Source organism: Muscardinus avellanarius (assembly GCF_963383645.1).
Source record: "Muscardinus avellanarius genome assembly, chromosome: 22".
In the NCBI taxonomy this organism is placed as follows: Eukaryota; Metazoa; Chordata; class Mammalia; order Rodentia; family Gliridae; genus Muscardinus; species Muscardinus avellanarius.
Window position 1 is genome coordinate 11,599,774 of NC_137808.1, and position 16,806 is coordinate 11,616,579.

A 16,806-nucleotide genomic window follows, 5' to 3' on the forward strand; every position below is an offset into this window, starting at 1 on the left:
TTGCTGTTGTTTTGCAGGTCTGGGGATAAAACCCAGGGGCATTCAACCTCCGAGCTACACCGCCTGCCCTGTTTTTTTTTTATTATTCTTTAATTTGAAACAGGGTCTCTCTACGTTATGGGGTGCCTCACTAAGTAGAAGGTATATTACTCATATGTTTTAAGAATATAATTAAGTAGTTAGCATAACACCTAATATATAATTAATCCACATTAAATATTAATAAAATATTTAAACTAGCCCTGTATGTATCACATGCCTGTCATCCCAGTACTTGGGGGGCCAGAGACAGGAGGATTGCAGGTTCATAATCATAATTTAGAAGGAGTTTAGCAACTTAATGAGACCCTATTTCAAAATAAAATAATAAAACAGGGTTCAGATATAGTTCAGAGGTAAAATGGCTTTGAGTTCAATCCACAGTTAAAAAAATATCTAAACTATAAAAAGGGTTGTAAGAACTCAAACAACGACACAAAGACCGTGAGTGGTTTGTAGGATATCTGTGAGCTTTATCTAACTTGTTTAATATTTTTGAATGCCTACTCTACACCAGGCACTGGCTGCAGAGTTAGTCAAGTAAGGCTAGATTCCTGCCCTCATATAGTTCAGACTGAAAAAGCAACATTAAAGGAGAGTAATCAGTGATTAAGAATAATACAGCAAAATACTGGCATCTGTTTAATCATGCATCATTAAATATGAAGCTTGTAAGAATGACAGCAATGACTCAAACAATGGCTAGTGGGTGTCAATGCACAAATGCACATGTGGGGTGGGGCTCAAGTGCCTGGTGTGTGGACGTCTATCCAGAGAGTGGTCACAGCATATGCAAAGTCTGTGTAGGAAACATGCTAAAAATCAGGGTGCATGCGTAGTTTTCCATAACAAGTTCAGAGAAGCCAGTAGGGATAAAATCATGGTGGTCTTCTAAGTAATATCAAGTAACTTCTTGAAGCTTTTTAAGGATTTTTGTTTCTTTGTTTCTTTTTCTATTTTTCTTTTCTGCAGTACTGTGAGATGGAACCCAGGGGCATCCTACATTTGAGCTACAACCCCAGCCCCATTTTTTATTCTTTAGTTTGAAACAGGGTCTCCCTGAGTTGCAAAGAGCCTAAGTAGCTGAGGCTGCCCTCGAACCATGGTTTCAGCCTCCCAAATGCTTGGATTATAAGCATGCCCCACCAAGTCCAGGAAGCTTTTTAAGGATTTTAAATAGTGTTTCCTATTTAAAAAAAAAAAAAAAACTACTCACTGATATAAAAATGAAATAATATAGAACAGTATTTGAGTATAGGTATCAGAGACTAGAATATAGGTATCAGAGACTAGATATGATGGGGGTTTACATAAAAAATGTTGGAACTAGGTTGAGTGTGGTGGCACATGCTTATAATCCTAGTATTGGGAGGCTAAGACAGGAGAATTGAAGGTTTGAGCCAGCCTCAACTACTTAGTGAAGCCTTCTACAAATCAATGAGACACTGTATCAAAATAAAGAATAAAAAATAGGGCTGGAGGTGTAGCTTGGAGGTAGAACTGAACCCCTGGGTTCAATCTCTCATACTGCCCCACCCCAAAAAAAATGTTGCAACTAAAGGAAAAGACATACAGGCAATTTGGGGAGATATTTCAGATGTAGTAAAGGCAAGACTTGCAAGCTAATTCTATATGAATTAAAAAAAAAAAACTAAAGAAAATCAAGAAGAAATCCCAGGCTCGTGGTTTTTGCCAGTAGTTTCGTGTTGGCACTACTGTGTGGCTGCCATGAGATGAAGTGGAATGTAGACAATGGTAAAAGAGCAGTCTGGCAAGGATGTTGAGAAGAGACTATAAACCCTGAGGCTGAAGTGCTAGGAAATGTGCAAGCAGATGTGGTGTATTGGTCAGCATAAGTCAGGCCATGCTGCAGTAATAAGAAGAAATTCCCTGTGACTGGAGACAGTAAGTTCATCTCATCTATGGGGGGATCTGCTCATGAAAGTCACTCAGGACCCAGATGCAGAGAAGTTCCATCTCCATGTGGGTTTCCACAGGCACAGCAACAGATGAAGCACAAGAAACCAAGAGTGATCCCCAAATGTCCTGCAGGAACTGGGTAAATATGAAGTGTTCACAATGAACTGGACAAAGCATGTCATCTGACTAGGCCCCTGGCACAGAGTGGGCAGGGGAGATTCCTACTCTCCAAGGGTTACTGAACAACAACTGGATGAATGGGTCTAGACCTCTGGATAAGTAGGCAAGGGCTAAAGAAACATGGAACACCCTCAGCAATGTAGTGAGACCTTATTTCAAAATAAAATAAAATACAGCCTGGCTGTGTAGCTCAGAGGTGGACTGTTCTGGATTTAGTGCCCAGTGGAGGAGGAGAGGAGGAGGAGGAGGAGGAAGAGGAGGAGGAGGGGGAAGAGGAAGAAGGAGGAGAAGGAAGAGGAGGAAGAGGAAGAAGGAGAAGGAAGAGGAAGAAGAGGAAGAGGAGGAAGGAAGAGGAGGGGGTGGTGGAGGAGGAGGATAGAGGAAGAGGAGGAGGAAGAGGAGAAGGAGGAGGGAGAGGAGGAGGAAGAGGAGGTAGAAGAGGAAGAAGAGGAGAAAGAGGAGGAGGAGGAGGATTACAGGTGAAATGAAGGACAAAGCAAAGAATAGCTATTAGATGACAGTTTTCTGTGATCCTCACATTATAAATGAAGAAGAAACAGAAGAGAGAAAAAATGAATAATTCATATGCAAGAGAAGAAAAGTAAACTAAACAAAGACTCTGACCAGAAAAGTGGAGAAAGACGGATAAGTTTGGAAAGGAGAGAAAGTTTTAAGATGAATGAGGAATCTGAAAGAGACCATGAAAAGTAAACTCAATTTCAGTTCCATAGATGAAATCCTATAAAGGTAGAGAAAAGTATGTCTAACTTGAGGTCTTTGAAAAGTTCAGACAATCACTGTGAAGGAGAAAGCAATAGTTCCTATTTATAGTTATATAAATTTTTCTTGTAAATGGAGATTGTCCTGGAATAAAAAAAAATGTGCTGCTAGTGAATGTGGGAAATATGGGTTCCATTTCTGGTTAGGTTATTAACCTGCTATTTGACTTGAGGCATTCTATGACTCTTTTTTGGTCTCAATGGTAAAAATGTATTCCAAGGTGCTATGTTTTATAACAGTTTTTGAACAAAAGTTAAAAGTCTGCTTACAAAGTCATTTTGCCTTTATCCATCCCATCCCCCAGTCCACAGTCTACTACGGAAGCCATGGCCTCATATCCACCTTCATGCTCTTATAGTATCTGGTAGCCAGCATCCTGCCCCAATCCAAGTCTTCCATTACTGCAACTTACAAGGGCCAAGTGTCCCCCAAACATGCTGAACTACAGCAAGCCTGGGGTAACTCAATGGTTCAGAAACATGCCAGGCTGGGCCTGACGAATCACTTCTGTAATCCGAGTACTTGGGAGGCTGAGACAGAAGGACTGTTGGTTCAAAGCCAACCTCAGGAACTAAGCAAGTCAGACCCTCAGCAACTTAGTGACCCTATTTCCAAATGAGAAAAATAAAATTGAAATAAAAAGAAATGTTTTGTGGGTTCAATCCCTAACACCCACAAACAAACAAGCAAACAAACAAACAAACAAACATACACAGAAGACTATGTCAAGTCAGCTTTGTCAACCCGAAAGCCTGCACTCTGGCTTCCACTTATCCACATCTGGAAGATTCAGATCGATCCTGGATTCATAAACGCCTTCCCTGACCCTTCCACTTGATAATCACCTTAGTTCCTTCAATTCTTCCGATCTCTTCTTCCTTCAGCATGCAGCTTATCTCTATTATTCTACAAATACTTATACAAAATGCATGTTTTGAACAATAAGATGAAGTGATACAGCTGAGCACATCTGGAGGTAGCATCTATTGAATTTGGCCCAAAGGCCGGCCTTAGCTTACAACAAATCAATGCCATAGAAACCAACAATCTACATTTATAGATGCACAAAACTGAGACTTATGGAAGTTGATTCCTTAGCCCCAGCGTCACAAACTAAGTGGAACACACAGTCTGCCCACATGAAGAAGCAGATACACTGCTACAAAGCAAAATATCCTGATACTGTTCACTATATTTTGGGAATATATATATAATCTCAGTTCCTTTAATTGGATACACATTCTCTGAGAATTTCAATGTATTTCCCCCCTCTGTATAGTACTGGGCTGCACACAGGACTCCTGGATTTAGGCTGTAAAGACTTCTAATTCATTTATATGCATTCTGCATTTCTAGTTTATAATTTGGAAACCAACTGAAATCTAGAGGACATTTACAGTGCTTACTGGAGACGAGGTTTGGCAGTATGGCAGACTGTATTAATGGCTCGCATGTTTCACCCCTTCCTAAAGCTTTGCCCTTGGGCATGTGGCTTCGAAGCGCTCCCCACTAAAGAGGTAGAAGCAGATTCTCCACTCTTAACCTTGTGTTTGGCCCATGTTTCTTTTTCTGGGTCAATGGCACAATGCAGAAATAATAATATTTCAGTTACAAGGCAAAATCTGAAGAGACCTTGAATATTTCCATTGTCCTTTTTGCACCTCTCTAATTGGCGTGACAGGAATTTCCATTAGAAAGCTTCTCATCCAGCCATGAAACATGTGGAAACAGATCCAGACAGACCTGTAGCTTGAGAAAGTCCAGTCTTTATGAGCCAACTCTCTGCTGACCCATTAAAAACATAGGCAAACACAACTGGGCTCAGCATGGCTACCCAGATGATCAGTAAAAGCAGAAGCTGCTGGGAATGGTGGCACTTGCCTATAATCATAGTGTTTCAAAGTCTGAGGCAGGAGAATTGCAGGTTTAAGGCCAGCCTCTGCAACTTAGAGAGCCTCTGTTTCCAAATAAGAAAATAATAAGAAAATAGAGCTAGAAGGTAGCTCAGAGGTAGAATGCCCTTGAGTTCAAATGTCAAGACCACACAGAAAAAGAAATAGTAGGAGCTGCAGAAACTTCTCTTGGTTTATACTCCACAGACTGATAATCCCCTGGGGAAAATTGCATGGTCAAAATGTCTTCAGCTGTGAGACACAGACTATAATAAGACTTTGGATTTCCAGCTTGGTGACACAATTAGCGAACACTTCAAGAGTAGATTTCTCATGAAAGTTGCTAAGGATTGAATTTGGTTTGTGTCCACCTAAACTCGTGTCGAGGCTTAACGAGGCAGTGGTGGTATGTGGAGCTTGACAGGTGTCTGGATTATGGAGGCAGAGTTCCTGTGAATTGACTGACGTTTTCCTCCATGAGTTAGCTCTTACTACATGAGATAGATTGTTTCCTGCACAAAGTAAGCATGGCCCTTGTGTTTTTCCTCCATTACAATCCTGGCCTGCCCTTCCATTGTCTACTATCAGCTGATTCAACACAGGCCTTCTCCAGATGTGGCCTGCCCATTCTTGCACTTTCTGTCTTGTTCTACAGACTTTTCTCCAACTACATTCTCACTGAAGGACCCAAAAAACCTTACCACACACCACCTAGAGGAAATAAGGCTTATTTGCTCATAGTGTTGGGAGATTTAGAGGTTCACTTCATGGCAGGCCGGGTTTGCGGAGTTCAGGGAGTGGTGTCAGGAAACGGTAAGCAGGAAAGCGCAAGTGCTCAGGTTTTATATCACAGGCACCAGGAGCAGACAGCCTAAGCAAGTGGAGCAGAGAGCCATATGTCACCCCAGGCCACTGAGCAATCAAGCCCTGCTTCCAATGTTGCTACCTTGCTTCTGTGAGGGCTAGAGAGACATTCTAAATGCACACCATCACCAGAACCATGAGCCCATATAGACCTTGTGCCGACTAACCAGTCTCAGGTATTCTGCCATTATAACATACACGGAAGAGAACTGGGAGTGCACAGGTTTTTAATTAGTTTTACTGAAAATTAAAAAAAAAAAAGCTCTAGCAAGGCTTCCCTTAGAGTAGGAGAGAAAACTGGCTTGAATTGTCTAATACGTATGATGTAAGAGCTTTAGAAGGCAAAGGGAGTCGGCGTGGGTGAGGGTGGCACTGTCACATGCAGCCCACTGGTGTTCAGGATCCCTTATCTGTATTCCAGGCCTTCAGAACATTCACCAGAATAGTAACGAGGACTGGTAATCAGCCCCTCTGTGCTGCTTTACATGCAGGCAGGGGACCACACCAAGTGAGCAGCAGCCGTAGATTAGACCACTCACTAGCTATATTGTGCGGGTTGATTTTAATTGCCTGAAAGAGTAGCAGGACCATCTTCTGCAATGGATTATTTTAAAGAGTGACTATTCCTATTTAAGAAAAAAGAGGACGGCAATTCCATAAGAACGTTTAGGAAAGGACCCAGTTAGGCTCTTGTGCAAGTTTGATCACACAGAGAAGAAAAGCATGTCCTCGTGTTATCTGCAGAACTTTTCAAAGAAAGTATGGGGTGTCAACTCAGACCCCCATGTAGCTGAAAAACAGAGAGAAACATTCAAATATCACGTGGGGAGCCAAGTGCAGTGGTGCAGGCCTATGATCCCAGTATTTGGGAGGCTGAGACAGGAGGATCGCAGGTTTGTGCCCTGCCTCAGCAACCTAGTGAGACCCTGCTTCACAACAAGCAATAAAAACGAGTGGAGCAGCCGGGCGTGGTGGTGCAGCGACTTAGCAAGGCTCGCCTCAATTTAGTGAGACTGATTCAAAGCAGGAAAAAAAAAAAAATAGGGCTGGGGATGTAGCTTAGAGGTAGAATGCCCCTGGGTTTAGTCCCCAGTACCACAAAAAGCGAAGAAGGTTAGGTAAGTAGGTAGGTAGGTAGGTAAGAAGGAAGAATATTACCGTGGGAAAAGGCCTCTAGAAATGGATTTTTTAAAGCTAAAAGACACTTGCAAAAATATGCCATTAGTGCATGCTAACATGGAAATGGTATCACTCAGATCATCTGTATTTCTTTAAAATCAAAACCACAGAAGAATCTACATACAGGCTAGAGCTACATAAATTTGTACTTGAACTTATGAGACCAGGGTTTAAAAATGGCAAACAATGAATAATGTCTGTAGTCTAGTTAATAAAGATGTACTCTCATCAGCTTCCTAGTTCTGATGTTGGCCTGTAGCTCTATACAATGTAACTGCAGAAAAAGCTGAGTGGAGAAGGTACAGATCTCTTTGTGCTATTTCTGTAATTTCCTCTGAGTCTATAATTATTTAAAAATAAAAAATTAAATGCAAGTTAACAATTCTCACCCCAGAGATGATTCAGCACCTCTTAGAAGGGCCAAGGAGTCTCCATGAGATCAGCAGAATCCCAGAATACTTCTGCAAAAAGAAAAAATAAGTGTTAAGACTGTGGAAGAGAAAGGGTATTTTCAGCAAGATGAAGGGGGAGAGGTTTCTCTTTAATAGATAACTGATAAAACCGTTCAACGCCCACAAACATTTCAGTCACTTATAACTAATTATTTATAATTTAGGAAAGTGTGCTCTTGATGTATTGGGATGTGGCCATTTGCTTCTTTATTGCTTACATCAATGTTTTACTCTAACAAAGCAAAACATTTTGAGAATTTCAAATGATTTCTTTGCAGTAAAATAAACTCATTATACAAATAACTGGCCCTTAACACTTAGCACCTTCAGTTTCTGCTTTTTTTAGAGCATATGTTTGTCACAGAATTTTCTAAATTCAGATCATATCAAGATATTCTTCTGTTGTCTGTTCATGACCTGTCACCTAGAAACTGTGTAGAATAGAGTAAAATCTTCCAATTATATACTGAAATGACTTTAAGCCATGGGACCAAACAAACAAACAAACAAAAACAAAAACCACTGCAGAACTTCAGGCTACTGAAAGGGACAAGACCTTCTTTTGCTCCACAAATATTTACCAAACTCCCTATAAGTATGTGGCACTCCAACCCCCTAATACTAGAAAACACTGATGTTAGATAACTTTGTAATATTAAATTATAATCCACTCATTCTATACAATATACTTTTAAAAAAATGGTTGAAACTGGGTGTGTTAGCACACACCTGTCATCCCAGTATTGGGAGAGGATGATCAGAGGATTGAGGCCAGCCTCAGCAACTTAGCAAGGCTTTCAGCAATTTAGTGAGACCCTGTTTCAAAATAAAAATAATAAAATACGGCTGGGGGTGTGGCTCAGAGGTAGAAGTCCCTTGGTGTGTGTGTGTGTGTGTGTGTGTGTGTGTGTGTGTGTCTGTCTGTCTGTCTGTCTCTCTCTCTCTCTTCTCTCTCTCTCTCTCTCTCTCTCTCTCTCTCTCTCACACACACACACACACACACACACACACACACACACACACACACGATTGAGAGTAGATATGTTTGGGGCTCAAACTGTCTTTCAAGAGGAATGAATGTGTGGTTATCACCCAGACAAATGGTGGGGCTGGAAGCTGAGAACTTTCTTGGCAGAAACCAGTAAATTGAAGGTGGACATGAGTCTATAAGGGATAGAGGGAGCAGAATGTTGGCAATGGGTGGTCTGGGTACATGCAAGAAAACTGAAGCTGAAAAGGTCCTGTGGAATTCTCAAGGAAGTTTAAGAAGTCCTCTGTAGTGGGCATGTTAAAGTTTCAGGGAGGAAGTGGGAAGTCAAATGGAGACAGGATGCCTAGGTACATTTTTCCTTTTAGACAGAGGGTGTCCAATGACCCAAATACTCTGTCTTATGCATTAGTGTAGCATGGTGGGTTAAATAGAATGGAGTAAGCAAAAGAACAGGGAAGAAAGTCACATCTTAACCATCTGCAGGAAGTTAGTCAAAGGCAGTCAAGTGCCTGAAGCCCAGCCTGGCACATGCCAAGCCAAATGGGCACTCTTGTATTTCTCATCAGGTGAATGGTTACAAGGGCTAAGGGAGGGAGAAGAGTCCACTGAGGACTGTGCTTTCAGCCACCAGGAAGAATGGAAGGAAGGAAGGAAGGAAGGAAGGAAGGAAGGAAGGAAGGAAGGAAGGAAGGAAGGAGAGCAGGAAGGGAGGGAGGGAGGAAGGGAGGGACTCAGTTATAACCAGCTTGAGACAGAAAAGATGAAATCAATTTTTGGACATCAAGGCTTTGGAACAGCACATGTCTAAGAGATTCAAGAGATCATGAAGATGTGACAGAAAGAATACTCTAAGGTCAACGCAGACTTCTCCTGAATTTGGACCTTCTCTACAGCCAGAACTTTTGGCCACAGGGCGTGAAGGGCACATGCTATGAATTCAGCACCCTAAAATGCCAGTTCTTAGGCTTATCTAAGTCCAGTGGGAGCCAGGTTCTGCGATATAAATTACACGGTGCTAGTGAGTACGCATGCCACCTACTTACAAAGTGCTTACAGAATACACGGAGAATATTAAAATGCATATCCCCAAGTTATCATGAAACAAAGAAGAAAATGGACAGAGCGCCTAGGAAGGTGTCCTCACAGGGCAAAAGAAGTCAGAGCCCTCGCTACATAATATTATTTGTACGATGGCCTAGAGAATGAGCAGCAAACACTGTCTGTGTGCATGTGCACACCTGTAATCCTAGTGCTTTGGAGGCTGGGACAGGAGGATCATGGGTTCAAGGCCAGTCTCAGCAACTTAGCAAGACCTTTTGTCAAAATAAAGATAAATAAATAATATGGGCTGGGTGTGTAATTTAGAGGTAGAATGCCCCTGGGTTTCATCCCTAGTAATAAATAAATAAATAAATAAATAAATAAATAAATAAATAAAGTGCATGTATTTTTAGGGATAAGGGGCCAACAGGGAAAATGGACAGACCCAACCCTATGGTAGAAAAAAGCTAAACAAAATTGCAGATCTGAAAGTCACTGAGGCTCTGGCTAAGCATGGTGTGAGGGGTTGAAGGGACAGGTAGTGTTTAAATCCCACACAGCTTTGTAGGTAACATCTAATGGTTTTTATTGTATTCTGAGTGCAACAGAAAGCCGTTAACTGTTGTCAGTAGAGTACCAATTTAACTAACGTTTAAAAAAAATAGTGCAAGCTGTGCAGAATGAGCTGGAGGGAGAAGTACAAAGGAGACACGGAAGTCGGGGACCTGGGCCCAGGGAAAAGGCGGTGCCTGAGACAGAATGGTGTGGGTGTTGACGAAGACAGGTGGGTAAATACGGGGAGTCTTTTTGAGTAAGACTCAAAGGGTGTGTGAGATCTTAGTTAGTCCCGTTCCTTAAAGAGTTTGTGAGGCTGCGCGTGGTGGCACATGCCTATAATCCCATTACTTGAGAGAGGAGAATCACAAGTTCTGGGCCAGCCTCAGTGACCAAGCAAGGCCTTAAGCAACTTAGCAAGACCCTGCTTCCAAAAAAGAAAAAGAAAAATAGCTCTGGGCATGTAGCTCTGAATTAGAATTCCCTTGGGTTCGATACCCAGTACCAAAATATACATATATAAAGTAAGAGTCTGTGAGTGTCTTAACAGCTCCAAGAATTTTACACTATTAAAATAATATATTGACAGTCTCACTTATCAGTAATATAACCAAAGTGTGTTCTGAGCTCTGAAACTCATGTCTTAACATTTAAATAGTAATCAAAGTCAAGTGAATTAGAACATAAACAGGACAAAATTGTTCTCCTGCTTTGAGACATACAGAATGTACAGTCTGATTTATAGAGGCACCTGAGAGAGTGCTGCAGAATTGCTAGAACACAGATAACCTATTTCTTCAAATGCCAATGTGTCTGTAATAAGGAATATGCATACTTTCTGAATTATCTTATCTTCCTTAATAAAAGAGTCATTTTTTTCCCTCAATCTCTGCAAGGCAGTTTCTTGCACAGTAAAGATTCTACAAATATTTACATTCCAAGTAGCAAGCTGTTTGAAATGCTATAAAGTCCTGCCAGCACTTCTATTACAAACCCTTATTTCTTGTTTATAACATGTACATAAAAGAAGGAAAATAAAAATGTACTATAGATTGAAACTTGGCATACAAAGTTCCAACCAGGGGAATGCATTTGGACTATGGCAAAATTTCCAAAGACATGTTCCACTGTGTTTAGAATATGGAGGACCTGGGAAGGGGTGCCAGAGACCCACAAGCTTTCAGCACACTTCATCCATTTCTGAAATGTTTATCTGAGACTGAGATCTGAGACTCATTAGATCAATTTGATCTGAGAACTGTCACCTCCAAATAAAAAAAATCTTAAACTATTCTATTGTCCAATCTATTCTCATTACTGCCAAACATTTTTGCAAAAAAGCGAAGATTATCCAATGGGCTATTATCAAGCATAAGAACTGAAACAATCCAACAATCTGTCAGCAGTAAATGACTATACTATATGTCTGCATGTTAAAATCATATGCATATTAAAGAGCATGGGCAAGCACCTTATCGAAGCCCATCTTCTAAGATGTAAAACCACTGCCTAAGGTAAGGAGGTTTAATGGCGGGTTATGAATGATGACTAAGCCAGAGATGGCAAGCAACCACAGAAAACCATACAGAGCACTGATGAATCCACTCACCATCTGACCATCTCCCACCGCATAAAATTAACATTCTTTTACTGCTAACAGCTTACTGAGTGATGATTGGCAAGCACAGCGCATGGAGCCAGTCATGGCTTTTATGTGGGACTGCCACAATGTAGTGATGTATCGATGTGGCAGTTTGAAAAGGGGCAATTATATCTATATACTCTGGCAGAGCAAAACATATTAGAAGTTAATGGGAACTTCAAGTTGGACACTTAAATTATGCAGTAAAAACAAAGCTGGAAGATGTGTACTGAATGAATGAGAAGGAATTGAGCGCTTATAAAAGAGAAAGACACACATTTTACCAGTAGAGAAAAGGAGGCTATTAGTCTGTAATAACCAGGCATATATGAAAGACGACGGTGATAAAATTGAACATAAATCAGGAACCAGAAGGCTACAGCTTGTTGTCTGCAGCTAATCTTTGGTCCATTTGGAATTTCTCAGCACTTTTGGTCCTATTACATGTTTTGTTACCATTTTAAGCAACACTTGGGCTCTCCAGTTGTATGGTGAAGCGTATTTAAAAGTTAAGAGTTCTGCTGGCAAACTGAACTTGAATGCGTCCATGCCTCCCTGCTGACAGGAGTGACATCCAGACAGGAGGATATGGGGCTGGATGTTATTGTCAGAGGCGGCCACTGCCTGAATCTATTACCCTGCAAATCAATCGGGATCCCAGTGTCTCGGCTACTACACCTTTAGCAGGAGGGCCGCTTGCTTGCATTCAACCTCAAATCATTTTTCTAGTAAAAAATAAAAAAAAGAAAAGAAAAAGCAAGAAAAGAAGGAAAAAAAAGAGTGCACCAATGTACTACATTTGTGTAGAATACACCTAATCTTTTCTGAGAGGGGAGGGTTCAAACCACATGTGGACTCTCAACTGACCCCAAGCAAGCATCAGAGACATCGATCCCACTCATCATTTGCATGCAAACATTTTTGCATTAAGCAAGTCTGGACTCAGTGAGGTGTCTTTAATAAACAACATTTGCAAGCACCTATGCCATTTGCAACCAATGCCTTGCACTTTAAGGCATCTTACAGATGTTGCACTAACAGATACGGGAGTTACACCTGCAGACAACTTCCTCCGTAGTACCATGACCCAGGAGGGGTTAACACCACCAATGGAGATGCCTGCCAGCTTACTGCACCCAAAGTCCGGGTCACTGTTAATAAACACTGCTGGCAAAGCAAAAGGAACACGTTTGACTTCGATACGGAGACATAATAGCCCACTGTCTCTCAAAGGCAATTACTCCTGCTTTCAATCTCTGAAAGGTTCTGACTCATTGTTCTGATTAATTCCTGTTTCTAATCTATTTACAGATCTGAATTCTTTTTCCGCTACTGTGATACTCATCTCTGTGGGGGTAGCGAAAAATCACAGCAAGTACAGCCTCCTTTTCTAAAGTTATTCTTGCTTCATCATTTGAACATTATTTCTGGATTTATCTACTCACCGTATGAGCTGGGGTTTCTGGGCTCCTCACTCAGGCTCCTGGCACATCCCTACCTACTGCTTTCTCTAGCTCTGTTTGCCCACATTTTGGGTGGAGGTGAACACACTGGCAAGCAATCCCTGTCCCTGAGCTGTAACTGTTCCACGCCTTGGCTTCTCAGCAGAGGTTTGCTCTCCTCCTCCTTATTAAATCATTACTCTGAGCGCATCTCCTCGCTGTGGATCAGTGAGGAGATGAATACGGAGAAGGACACAGGGATTAGCGTGCCGGGCGGGCATTCGGAGCTGCACAGAAGCACAGCCCAGGAGCCATTCTTTCCTTCTACACAACCCGGGGCCGGGTGGACACTTCCTGGTTTTCTGTTACCTGCGTGGTTAGCTGTGCTGGGAACCTCAGAGAGCAGAAGCAGCCAAGAGCCCGGTGCAAGTCCAAGAAACCTGAACGCGGCCCATCAGGAATAAACATAACAACAACTGAGAAATAAAAGTGAAAGGGAAGAAATTCAGCCCGGAAAACTTGCTAGCTGGGTCGGAAAAGCCTGCACCCTAGCTCCCTTAGACCTGGGCATCTAGAGGAGGGCTTCCACCCAAGCGCATCGCCCACCCCCGCCCCCCAGCACAGCACCTGGGGTTCCTCCCCAGCACTCTACGTTTCACAACTTTTATTTTTAACTTTTACTGCCCCAATCCCCCATACTGAGGACCAAGTGGAAGGACCTACTCTCATTCCCCTATGATTCAGCTGGGGAAGCCCAGTCTCCCATCCCCAAACCAATCCTGGTCCTGAGAGGGGTGTGGGGGGGGGCGGGGGAAGGGTCACTGTTATCTGCAGCGAGCTGTCTGGGAGAAGCATTTTTCATGCCCCACCCAGCAGGTGTATTTCGCCCACCAACAAACTTTGGGGGTCAGAATCGGAAAGGCAGTGCATAAAGTTTCCCAGGCAGGTAGCTCATCCCTGGGCCCCTGTCAGCTTGGGGAGCAGGACATGCACGACCTACCTGCTGACTGCAGCTCGCAAGGCGCCCAGCTAGCCGCCGCCGCCAACTGTCCAGGCCCGGGGCCCCGTGTGCGCCCACCGCCACCGCAGCGCCCCCGTCCGCGGATGAACCCTGGCGCCAGGCTGCTGAGGCTGTGCCGGCGCCCAGCGAGCGAGCAAGGCAGCGAGCGCTGTCTCCTCCAGCTCCAGCTCCGCGCGAGCGCAGGAGGGAGGAGGGAGGGGGGATGAAGGGAGGAGATGCGGGTGGGAGAAAGGGGCGGGCAGCGCGGCGCGCAGCAGCCAACTGGGGACTGCGCCTGGCGCCCTGAGCCCCCTGCACCCCCGCGCCGCCCGGCCCAGCGCACTGCCCAGGCTCGGCCAGGGCGCGTGCACCCACGTGTGTCCAGCCTCCGCAGGGCCCCATGGCGGTCGCAGAGTCACCGCTGGGTGGCCCCGCGCTGCACCGCTGGGGTCCACAGCACTGGGGTGGAGGGCAAGGGCTGTGCTCCCCGACAAACCTGCCGCCGCTGAGCTCAGTCCAGTGCACAGAGATGGCCAATTCCATTATTAAAGCAGATTATTATCGAGGGCTAGCTTGCTCCCAGGTAGCGGACTGCAAGGCTGAAATGGATTAGTCCAGGGACCCCCCAGAGCAATCTATTATCCCCCCTGCCATTTAGGAAGTCTGAAATTATTTTCCTAAGGTTTCAGTGACTCTTTTTTTTTTTTTTAATGGTGTGCTTAAAAAGTCCCTATGGAATACAGTTTACCATCTTTATTTGCCTAAATAGGGACAGATAATGGTGAGCTGGGAAACCTGGACTGGGCATAAGCCTGTTGAAGTCTCATCTTCCAGTTGAACCACTCACTGGACTTGGCACGGGTCCAGGTGAGTGGTTCAGCCCGTGCAAACTTTACTCCTAAGTGGAAAACCATTGAAAAAGCCTGCATGCCCACCGTGTGGGGAGTGGCTCGTTCCAAGTGCAGACAGACAAGGCCATATAACTCAGCACCCACACACACGGCAGGCAGGGCTGGTACATCTACTAGCATTAGCTTAGAGACCCCCAAGAGCCAGTGCAGTGGCATACACCTGCAATCCCAGGACTTGGGAGGCTGAGGCGGGACCATCGAAGATTCAAGGTCAACCTCAGCAACTCAGCCAGACCTCAGCCATTCAGCAAAGCCCCTTTTAAAATAATAGTAATTATTATTAATGAATAATAATAATAATAATCTGGGTGTGGTAACAAATGCCTGTAATCTGAGTACTTGGGAGGCTGAGACGGGAGGATGGCAGTTTGGAAGACTGCCTCAACAAATTTACGGAGACCCTCAACAATTCAGCAAGACCTCATTTACTACATTACAATGTCAGACTATAGTACAACAGTAGATGTATAAAAATAATATAAAATAGTAAACCAGAAGCAGTGGCATGTACCTGTAATTCCAGTACTTGGGAGATTGAGACAAAAGGTTTGTAGGTTAGAGGATAGCTTCTACAGTTTAGCAAGACCCTTACTAACTTAATAAAACCCCACTTCAAAATAAAAAAGGGGGCAGGTGGTGTAGCTTACAGGTAGAATATCCCTGGGTACAAACCCCAGTATCAAAATAATAATAATAATAATAATAATAATAATAACAACAACAACAACAACAACAACAACAAAATAAAGTAAAAAATAAAAAGGGCTGAGAATGTAGCTCAGTAGTAGAATGTCCCTGGATTTAATCCCCAGTAGTAAAATAAAAATAATAATCTTCAAGAGGTAATGTTAAGAGGAACAGTTGGTATTGGAAAAGTAGATATACTTTTTTTTTTGTGTGTGTGTATATATATATATATATATATTTGATATCTTCATGGCGTCTAGAGGGATATCTTGGGAAACTGTTAACAGTAGTCCTTGCAAGTGGGTTTTTCCATTTTATAATTCTTACATTATTTAAATTGCATTGTCATTTTTTCCTTTATATTAAAGAGAAATCTACTCACATTGGTGGAATTCGGCTTCTGAGCTCCATCCCTGTCCCCTCTCCGCCCCTTGCGTTTCCATGGTGAGCTCACAGCTGCACTTGGTCCAGGGCACGACCTCTGGCAAAGCAGGTCTGAAGGGCTTTCTGGGAAAAGGCTGTTTGGATTGCTCTTTTTGCTCTTGTTCATTTCCCCCATGAAATAAGTGCCTGGTCCCCTGCCATTCAGAATGGAATCTGAACCTCAGGGACAGTCTGAGTGTGTTTAAAGGATGAGAGGGAGAACCCGTTCTAAGACTCGGGGCGCTTCTCCCACCAGAAACAGCATGCGCCCTGTCACGTCCCTCACGGGGGCAGAGCATGTGGCCCAACCCAAACACACCCCAGAGCTACCTTTCTTACTTTCTTTTGTTCCTTCTTCCTTTCCCCCTTCTTTCCTTCTTCCCCCCTTCTTTCTTCCTTGGTTCTACAGGTTAAATGAACCCAGGGGCTCTCTACCTCCAAGCTATACCCCCAGAACTATTTTATGTTTTGTTTGGAAACAAGTTCTCACTAAGTGGCTGAGAATTTCACTAATTTGCTGAGGCTGGCCTTGAATCTGTGATCCTCCTGTCTCAGCCTGCCAAATGCTGGGATTTCAGGCATGTGCCACCATGCCTGGCTCCCTAGAACTATTTCAATAATCATGCTTTCTTACACCATGAACATGCAGCAGGGTGCTGGGCGAGACTAGGGAACCTCCTCTGTTGCAGGCTACTTCATCCTCGTTCTCATTTTAGCAGGAAACGACTCGTCCCTCCAAGATTAATTGCTAAATTGAAAAGACCAGACTTACTTATGTTTTAAGAGGGTGGGGGCAGGAATAAATAGA